The sequence below is a fragment of the Crocodylus siamensis genome, chromosome 4 (assembly GCF_052110815.1).
Source record: "Crocodylus siamensis isolate JL-2025a chromosome 4, ASM5211081v1, whole genome shotgun sequence".
NCBI lineage: Eukaryota > Metazoa > Chordata > Crocodylia > Crocodylidae > Crocodylus > Crocodylus siamensis.
Window position 1 is genome coordinate 48,657,187 of NC_143398.1, and position 10,708 is coordinate 48,667,894.

The 10,708-nt window shown below is 41.5% G+C and overlaps 1 protein-coding gene across 3 annotated transcripts in view; it reads left to right on the plus strand.

Moving 5' to 3' along the window:
- The window catches only part of LOC149865704 (uncharacterized), a 142,506-nt gene that overhangs the window by 5,217 nt on the left and 126,581 nt on the right, over window positions 1–10,708 (plus strand). The gene's annotated exons all lie outside the window — the stretch shown is intronic.

The following is a 10,708-nucleotide window of genomic DNA, read 5'->3' on the forward strand; positions in this document are numbered from 1 at the left end:
CAGTGTTTTTAAGTGTCGTCACAGTAATATGTTCATGTAATATATCCAAATGCAAATTGGATAATACAAAAGGATACTGCTGTACATACAAATTGTTATGGAGGTATCTAACATGACTATACTTCTATAGTGACACATTCCTGCTCCATTCAACATAACAGAAGCTTTGCCCTTTATTTCAATAGGAACAGAATCAGGCCTTTTTTCTTTCTGTTCATGTTAGGTGCTGACCTAAAACACATAACATCATTCAGTGAACATAAAAGGATTTTTTTAGGTGATATTAGATGTTATTAAAATATATAATTATGACCATCAAAAAGCGCAAAATAGGCATAATGTAACTTTAAAACCAGCTACGCAGCTACTTACCACTTGCTGAAAAGTAAAATAAACTACCACTTTTTATATTATCTTAGCTCATACTGAGAACATATTCTATTTTTGTATTCAATATATTTTAAAAGGTAATATGTGATAACTTTGTTTTATAATCATTGGATTATTAAAAGGGAGTAATTAAGGGACTCTTACATTTTTCTGAGAACTGAAAATTATTAAAATATCCAAAAGGATTCAAAGCTTTTTCAAAAAACATAGTTCTTTGAACTGAATCTTAATACACCAATAACAATGTTATTGTTCAATAGGTAATAACTGTCTTCATATAAACTGAAAAATATTGTTTGGGATGATTAATATACAATGCTACATTATGCATTTGGGAGTGTCAATGCATAATTTTTAGTTCTAATGTTATTATGTAATTGAGAGAACATGTTCATTTGCTCTAATAACTACTAAGATGCACTTAATAAAATGAAATGTAATAATACTTGTAATTTAATCTATTCATGGAAGTAATTTTAAAAGTCTACCACTCTCCTTAATGTGGATAACATTCATAATTTATAAAGTGTTGTGATGCAGAATTGACAATGCCATTGTTTTTTACACTTTGAGATGATTCTGCAGCCTTCATTATCTGCATACCAACCTCAGGATTATCAAGGGCAAACAAAAGATAATTAACACCAGAAACAGGCAAATGCAGGAGCTACTGACTGTGGTTTCTCATTTAATGCAATACCTTTGAAAACTGGGAAATGGAATAACTATTTAAAACCCTTTTTCTCACTAATGAAAACTATTTTATATGTGTTTTCTTCTCTTGATTTAAAATGATGTTTTGGCTATAAAAGCTACTTATCACATGACTGCTTCACCCTTAGATACATTTATTATTTGTATACAGCAAAACATTTTTCACAATAGCAAATCTTTTTTTTTTTTTGATATTTTTCTAGAACAAAGGACTGGTGGTTGGGCATCCTGAGTTCTATTTCCACTGTATCATTGGCTCACCATGTGATTTTCTGTGCCTCATTTACAAGTCTATAAAATAGTCCTGATCATATCTATGTACTTCACAGAAGTGTTTGTAAGTGAAGATTATTTAAATGTGTTAAGATTCTAGGATGTAAGATCCTATATAAATGCCCATGTTATTTTTATATATGCAAATGGCAGGCAGACCACTTACTAATTACTGTCTAAGTCCAATATAGTATCTTGGTACAAGAAGTCAATGACATTTTCATTGTTCAAGGAATATTGGATTGTGGTCAGAATAATAAAGAAACTCCTAGCTGAGGTGACTCTAAGAATTATCCTGCCCAAAATTTAGATGTGCACCTCTTGGATTGAAATTAAAAAATCAGAGTTAGGAATCAAAGGTATTTATTAGGCCTTGCGTAATGCCTAGTATTCGCTTTGGATTCAGCTGGTGTGGGGGACAGTGATTCGATTTGGTGATTCAAATCACTGTCCCAAATCGAGTCGGCTGAATCTGATTCGGAGATTCGGCTACTGCCGAATCAACCAAATCTCCAATTCACACAGGGTCGATCCCCCACCCGCTCTCAATGGCTGCCCTAGCTGCCCCAGCTCCTGGCTTTTTGAAAGAAAAAAGCCCCCACTCACCAGCTTCTGCCTGGTAGGTGGTGATCCCTGCTTCCCCCCAGTGCCCCACACTGGGTGAGGGGCTCTTTCCTGAGCCCCAAGAAGCCCTGAGGCCACTTCAGGAGCCAGTGAGCCTGGGGATGTTTTTGGTTTTTTTTAAAGGGCCAGGAGCTGAGGTGGGTGGGACAGCTATGGGTGGGCTGGGAAAGTTGACAGGGTTGGGGGGCTCATGGAGGAGCCCCCCATGCAGCGTGGGGCAGTGGGGGGCAGAAAGGATTACCACCCCTGCCTGGCAGCACCCAGTAAGTAGGGGCTTTTTTAAAAACAACCAGGAGCTGGGGCCAGGTGAAGCAGTGATGGGGAGATGCTGAGGGAGCAGGCAGGGGTCATGGGATGCTCAGGGGGGCTTGGGGAGCAGGCAGGAGATGGGGCCTGGCACCGGTCCCCTCATGGTCCCCTCCCCCCTCCTCCAACTTTCCCTCCCCCACCCCTTACTGAGCAGCCTGGAGTCCATGTCCAGCTCCCTGCTGCAGCCAGTAGGGATTGCCCGAATTGCTGAAGCTTTCCAAACCTTTTCTGGATCGATTCAAAGCCCTCCTAATCAATTCAGACCTTTTAATTGGTCCTCTGATTCAATTCAGATTCAGAGATTCGGCCATTGAATTGGGCTGAATCTCCTCCAAATTGAATCAGCACCTGAAGCTTCACACAGCCCTAGTATTTATACCTTGAATGAATAAACATAAACACATGGGATATGTGTCAGCACACCAAGTGCAGTGATACGTAGGCCAACTGATAGGAAGCACAGAAAAGAGATATGTATTTGAAGTCCCACTTCTCTTTCTTTCTTAGCTAGGCAGCAGCTAGGAATTCTCTGCAGCCCCAGTTTAGGCACTTTTGTTAATTCAGGATTTACTACTTACTTAGATGTGAGGAAGAGCAAGAACAGGAAAAGTCTGATTTCTGCCCAGTATCTGACTGTATAGAGAACTTCCCTAGGAAATGGGAGACCTGGCTTATAGGTCTTGTTCAGCTTGAAAGCATTTCAACCTTGGTCTCCCTCTTCTCAGGAAAGTGCCTTAGATTTTTTTTTGAGTTGCCTGAGCCATGTGCACTCTCAACCCCTTGTGTTTTTGTTAGGCCAGGGGCAGGCAAAGGCCCCGGGCAGGGTCATGCGGGCAGTGGATCCTGGCTTTGCCCCAGCTCTAGACCATACTGTCACCACTGCAGGATCCCAGCCCCAGTTGCAGAGCAGCTCCCTGCCCGCTGCACACCTGACCTGTCTCCATGGAAACCATGGCCTCATCAGTATGGCGCCACCAGTACTGGGGTCTCCCTAGAAACCATCCACAACAACATGGGTAGGGGCTGCTGGGAAATGGAGGCTGACCGCTGACCAGATCTGCCATTTTGCCCACTCCTGTGCTAGGCCATTGGGAAGACAGAACTACAGAGTACCCTCTTCACTGAGTTACAATGAGCTGCCTGTTCACTGAGCTACATAAGCTCTCCCTTATGAACGTTGTTATAAATGTAAGGAAGGCCCATTATGAATAGGCTATCATCTATAAAGACAAACACTCTAAGAAAAGTAATTTTGAAAAAGCTTAGAAAAGAAGAAAGTAACAGAAAATTTGGGAATCTCCTACTCTAACAATTTGTGTCATGTCACTCTCAAAAAGCACTTTTTAGTAAAAAAAATCTCATTTTAATAGATATTAGCATTAGTAAATCAAAACAACTATTATGTAAAAATTACATAAACCAAAAACATTATATGAAATTAATTATGGTTGGATAGAATATTATGTCCTTTGAACTATTTCTGTTTACATAAGGTTTCAGATTTTTATTTTTAATTTCTATCTCATTAGTAGATATACTGTAAGGAAACTAATAGGCATCTTTACCATAATTTTATCATTTTCAAATTATAAAACTTAATTTAAAGATATGGTTTGTAAGACATGGTATCCTCCCATTTATGTGAAAGGATATAACTGTAACATAAAACAAGTGGCATCACTTAATCAGACGGCCCAAAGGACATACAAATAGAATATGGATAATGTAAAACAGCTGTCACACAAACCTCTTCATGAAGTCTTCTTTCAAAACATATATTGTGCCTTATCCTTCAAAAGGCTAACATTAAAAAAAACCTTTTATCCTAATCTTCATTGTTATTATGAGGTTCTTATACTCAAAAGTTTTCACAAGAGCTACCCAGCACAGTTTTCTGAACAACATCTTTTAAATGTCTGTGGTATTCATGGTTTCATTTTAAAAGCTTACTGTAGACTAGGATTTGCAAAGATTTGTATTAAATAAGAAGGAATACTTAATACTTAGCAGTCAGTGAGCCAAAATAGTGTGTTTTTTTTTCCTTTTTGTGTATTTTTAAACACATTTCATCTTTACTTCAAATTTAACACTATGCCATTTCTATCTAGTTATACTTTCTATGTATTTATTTTACCAGGAGACATATTTTTGTAAGTGTATGTGGCTCTTTCAGGAATAGGGCAGGAGTTTAAAGATACACAACAATATACTGTCCTCCGTCTGCAAGCAATGTCAATGGAAATTCTGTGATGAACTGAGGAAAGTAGATGGATCATGATAGTCTAACAATTACACCATAACATGCAGGTATTAAAAGATAATGTTATCAGTGGAACATTGGCACTACACCTTGATACATATACATTGTGTTATATTAAACTGATTTCCCCAAACAACTGGGTCCACAAGTAGAATTCAGCCTCCCATCCAGTGCTATAACTGTATAAGCATCCAGGAGTGGATGAAGTTACCCTTTTAAGCAGGTTGTATTAGCCCTCCTCAGCTTCATATCTTCACAAAAAAGGGCAAATATTGACTTTCTAACATCAGCATTGTAGAGTTCATAAACTTCTTAGAGCCAAGTAGTCAGGGTTTACAGCAGGCTTGCTTATCTTGAAGCTGTTGGACCCAACGTGGAAGACGGACAAAGAACTTTATAGAGGTAGGAGAAGATCATGCAAATGAGTAACCAACCAATTAGAAAGGCCCTTCATAGATAGTGCTCATAGATTCATAGATTGTAAGGCTGGAAGGGACCTCAGAGGATCATCAAGTCTTGCCCCCTACAGCAGGCAGGAAAGTTAACTGGGAGTCAGCTTGACCCCAGCAAAGTGACTGTCTGGTCTCCTTTTGAAGATTTCCACGGTAAGTAATTGCACCACCTCTGGAGGGAGCTTATTCCACAGTCTGGACACTCTAACTGTGAAGAAGTTTTTAGTAATGTTGAGCCTGAAATGGTCTCCCAGGAGTTTGTGGCAATTACTCCCGGTTTTTCCCAAGGGTTCCCTGGTGAACAGTTGTTCACCAAGCCCTTGATGTACTCCCCTGATGTACTGGTAAGCTGCTACCAAGTCCCCTCTCAGCCTTCTCTTTCTCAGGCTAAAGAATCCCAGGTCCCCCAGCCTTTCCTCGTATGGCTTGCTGTGCAAGTCTCTAATAATACAGGTGGCCCTTCTCTGGACTCTCTCAAGTTTTACCACATCTTTGTTAAAGTGTGGTGCCCAGTACTGGATGCAGTACTACAGTTGGGGTCTCACCAATGCCAAGTAGAGCAGAAGAATCACTTCCTTGGTTTTTCTGGAGATGCACTGATTGATGAATGCTAGAGTATTATTTGCCCTGCTGGCAACAGTGTCACACTGCCAGTTCATATTCATATTGTGGTCTATTATTACTCCCAGGTCCCTTTCTTTCATGGTGCTGGTCAATTTGGTGCCACCAAGCCTATAAGTGTGTAGGGGGTTGGTCACACGAGGTGGAGCACTTTACATTTCTCAGTGTTGAACTTCATCTGGTTCTGACTCACCCAACTTGCTAGCCTGTCTAGATCCACCTGTATCTGTAACCTATCTTCAAGTGTGACCATATTCTCCCATAACTTGGTGTCATCCATGAACTTGGCCAGTGAGCTCTTCGCCCCCACATCCAAATCATTGATAAAGATGTTAAAAAGTACTGGACCAAGAACCACTGGCCACTTCTCACCAGGATGACACAGATCTGTTCATTAGGACTCTCTGGGTCCTACCCTGCAGTCAGCGTCACACCCACTTGTCTCGCACTTAAGCCCACAATCCTCCAATTATCTCATGAGAACATTGTGGGATACCAGATCAAAGACTTTTTGGAAGTCATGGTATACAATGTTAGCCTCCTCTCTTTCATCCAGGTAGCGGGTTACCTGATCATAAAAGGAGAAGAAATTGGTAAGACAAGACCTGCCCAAAATGAAGCCATGCTGGCTGTCATTCAGAATCCTGCCTTCTGCAAGCCTATCATCCATAGACTCCTTAATTAATTTTTCCAGGATTTTCTCTGGAATAGAAGTTAGGCTAATTGGCCTATAGTTACCCTCCTCCCCTTCTTGAAGATGGGCACAACATTGGCCCTCTTCCAGTCCTCAGGGACCTCTCTGGAGTGCCATGAGTTTTGAAAAAGCTTTGCCAGGGCTCCACGATAACTTCAGCCAGCTCCTTCAGCAGTCTCAGATGGAGTTCATCTGGTCCTGTCTAATTTCTTTAATTGATCATACACCAGTTCTATGGCAACAGTAGGAAGGCAATCATTCCTGCCCTGCTCATTCTGTACCCTATCTGGCATGATTTTCCCCTTGGCCTGGTGAAAAGTAGTCATTCAGGAGCTCAGTTTTCTCCTTAGTGTAGGTAATCAGCTGTCCTGAGTTGTTGAGCAATGGCCCCACACTTCCATTTGTTTCCCATTATTTCCCTGTTTAGCCAAGAGGGCTTCCCAGCCCTTCTACTACCTTTTCTCCATGTGGGAATGGACTTCCTTTGTGCTTCAAGGATCACGTCCTTAAGAAATGACCACTCTTCATGCACACCTTTCACCTTCAGTCCCTGGTTCTGCAGCACTTCCCTATCCTACTGACTTGTGCTTGCTGAAATTTGCATTTTTGAAGTCCAAGACTTCAACCCTGCTATCAGATTTATCTGCCTTGAGACGGACAGTGACTGTGATGGTATCAGTTTTGCCTGCCTTGCGACAGACAGTGACAGTGGACAGTGAGCTCCTGTGTGTAGAAGCCCTGACAACTGAGACTTACAACTGTAATAAACTCTGCAGTTCTTCAGATAGCAAAAAAGGGTACTGGCCTCAAGTCGGTCTCCCTAATTATAAAATACATAAGAAAACAATAGGAAAAAAAAAGAAAGAAAGAAAACAGAAAAAACAGATGCAGGTTATTTGCCACAGAGATGATTTTCTCATCCCCAGACTGACGTCCACTCACCCACACTTGCACCCATGGCCAACAAGAAGGGCAAAGGGTAGTAGGCAGCTGTTCTTGCATCATGTAGCCATTCAGTCTTCCCTTCTAAGCTCTCAGGTACCAGGAGAGAAATGTTCCACTTTTTTTGGACAAGGTGTTGTGTACAGACACTACCTCCTGTGACACCAGTCCCCCAAGCTTCAGCTGCTACCTGTAACCATCAAGAAGAGACTTCAGATAACCACAGATGAAAAATGAAGGAACTTCTCAGTTTTTCATTTTTGCCTCTATAGCTACAAATCCCAAACTGTATATGGAAAATCTGCAGACTGGGTGTCAGAGAGGAACCATGGGCTTTCCAAAAGCCAGAGCTTAGTCCTCATTGAGCCTTCCCCTTCTAATGTCAATAGTGGTTTTCAAGTTGCTGCTATTATTTTGAGACCCCTGTTGAAATGGATGAGATATAGCCTGAGGCACTAGATGAAATGTTCCATACATATTCTTCCTGAGGGATAAGGAACAACTGTGTTGTTCACTCAATGGCTAGGAGAATTAGAATAAATGTGCATATATGATAACTATGTGAGCAAATAAACAGTTAGACACCTGATTGTACATGTGTGTAGTTATTATAACACAAGTTGTGCACAAAAATTGTATGGGTTTATTTTTTGTACACACAGTTTTGGAACTCAAAGCTTACCCTTGCATATATGTGTATTGAGGAGTGCAGATACCTGTCTAACCAAAGCTGAAGCCAGCTGCATACATAGCTGCCAGCTGACTGAAGAGCTTTTAAACTACTTTTACTTTACTGACTCTTCCAGCTATCCATGCACACTGTCTTATGTTATTCAATTGATCTACAGTTGCAAAGACCATGGTGGATCTCCAGGGAGAATAATTGCCCAAATTTATCAGTCATGTCAGATAAATGTCTACAACTCAGAGTGAGCTCTTGTGAGTTGAGTTCAATATAGGAGTAATCTGGAACTCCTTTGAGTGTCTCATTGATGTGAGAATACAGTGAAGAAGCCCTTGTTTGGTGGTCCAATTGTTCAGGGAACACAGGCTGTCCAAGCTGCTGAAGCTTCAGCCATTAATCTGGGAACTACATCCTGAGTGGAGGGATGAGAAATGCTTGCTTAAACCACAAAATGACTTATCTGAGTGAAGGCTGGTTATGTGAACCAGCAGTGGTTTATTAGAACACATTTAGTGTCCGCAAATTCCTGATCAAAGCTTGTTTGGTGGACTTTTCCTGCTTCTGTATTTCAGCTGCAAGTTGAAGGTGAATGTCAAGTCTGAAAAATATAGCTAGTAATCCTACTTCTAATGCTGTCAAATGAGCAAGTCCATGCAAACCCATGCAATAATATGAACTTTCATCTATGGATTCACAGCAAAACTTGACAATGGGAAAGTAGCGTTTGCTTAAGCCAATTTTTTTAAACTAAAAGGGCTATGATGTACAGAAACCAGTCCTAACACTACAAATATGTGAACCCATTTTAAATAAGAACTGAAAGTGTTTGCACATCTTTCATCATCTTTCTCCTGTTATTTAATAGTACATGTAGAATATACATTATCTTTCTTATTTGTATTACCAAAACATACAGCAATGTATTACCTTAGAACACATTTAATCTTCAGTTTTCTATTATTAACCTGGCCAAAAAAGAATTTAGCTCACCTTGACAAAAGAAATAAGCATATAATGCTTACTGTATCCTAACAAGTTACAAAACTGTTTGGATTTCATGTCTACTTCTCTTGCCTCCTGCATTCTTTCTTATGTGGCTGTATGTCTCTTCTTCTAAGGTGCCTTACTAAGGCTAGAGAGTTCAAGCCACAATGGCCTTTAAATGTGTGAGACAAACTCATCATTTTGTGATTCCAATGACTAATATTCTAAGGGGATAAATTGTATCCCTTTCTTGCTCCTTAGCTCAGTTCTGAGTCATGGCAAGAGTTTACTACAGCCTAAGTGAGACTTGGTCCCTTCACAAACTTGCCAGATCCTCCCCTCCTACTTTTCTCAGTGGAGGAAATATCACAGGAGCCCAAAATCCAACAAAGGATTTCAGCACCTAACGCTACAGTATCTAACTTTTAGGTTCTTGACCTCTGCAAGTGGAATCCAGAATCTGTATTATGTGTTTATACTCCATATACAGTACACAGGGAAAGCAGTTTTGAACGAGATCCAAAACAACCAACATGCTGCACACGGATTTTAGGCAGAGAAGTCTAATGCCAGCACACTCAGTATGTGGTCACCTAAAGTAAGCGAGGCCTGAATCTTAAATACTAGCCCCCAGATGTCTGAATCTGAAATATAAGGAGGGATATCCATCCCCTCAGGATCAAGAGCATGGAACCATGCCAGATGATTAACACCTATGGCTTTTCCTTCAAAGAATTGAGCCGAGCTGACTCTTTTAAAATAATGATGGTCCCTTCTTATCCATTTATACATTATATACACATACAATATAGTAGAGAGGGGTAGTTAGCTACATTAGTTTGAAGTTAGGCAAAAGGTGGGGCAGGGTAGCACCTAATAGACTAACTTGTTCAGGGCGCTATTATGTATCAGGGTGTGTAACTCTGGGACTGATCCATGGGCCGGTTGAACGGTGCTAGGCTAGCCCCACAGGCCAGATCAGGCCCATGTATGCCCCCAGCCCACCCCATATGCCAGATCCAGTACCCATGGTGCTTACTCCAGCCAGTTTAGGACTGTGCCACATGTGGTGCCCATTCTGGCTAGATTAGGACATGGTGCTCGCTGCTGATGGTCCAGGGCAAGTACTGTCCTGGACTGGCTAGTGTGAATGCCATGTGCAGTACAGTTTTGGACTGGCCAGAGTTGGTGCTGGATCAAGTACGTGGGGGAGCCACAGAGCACACACCCCCATATACCAGATCCAGTGCCTACTCTGGCCAGTTTGGGGCTATATGGCACATGGTGCCCACCCCAGATTGGCTGGAACAGGCATTGCATGCGGCTCATCCTGAACCAGGCAAACCAGCACAGTCCCAGACTGGCCAGAGTGGCACTAGATCCAGCATGTGGCAGGGTCCTGGACTGGCTCTGTGTGCAGCCAGCACTCAGGGCTGGATGATGTGGCTCTGTGGGCTGTATCTGTTCCATAAGATGTATCTTTGACACCCCTGTTATATATTATATAGCTTACCCAAGAAATATAAGAGACCCAGATTCAATTTCCTTTTCTACCTAATGGGGTAGAAACACACATACTCCACCTCCTAGGGGGGTACCCTAACTCCTGAGATATGGAGTACTTTGACAAGGGGTGGAGAATATCTTCATGTCTCTTCTTGCACCTGTGCCACTTTGGGCCAGGAGAGGAGGAGAGAAACAGAGAGAGCAAACCCGCATAAGCCTAGAATGTATTTGTTTGGGCACTCACCTAGCAGACA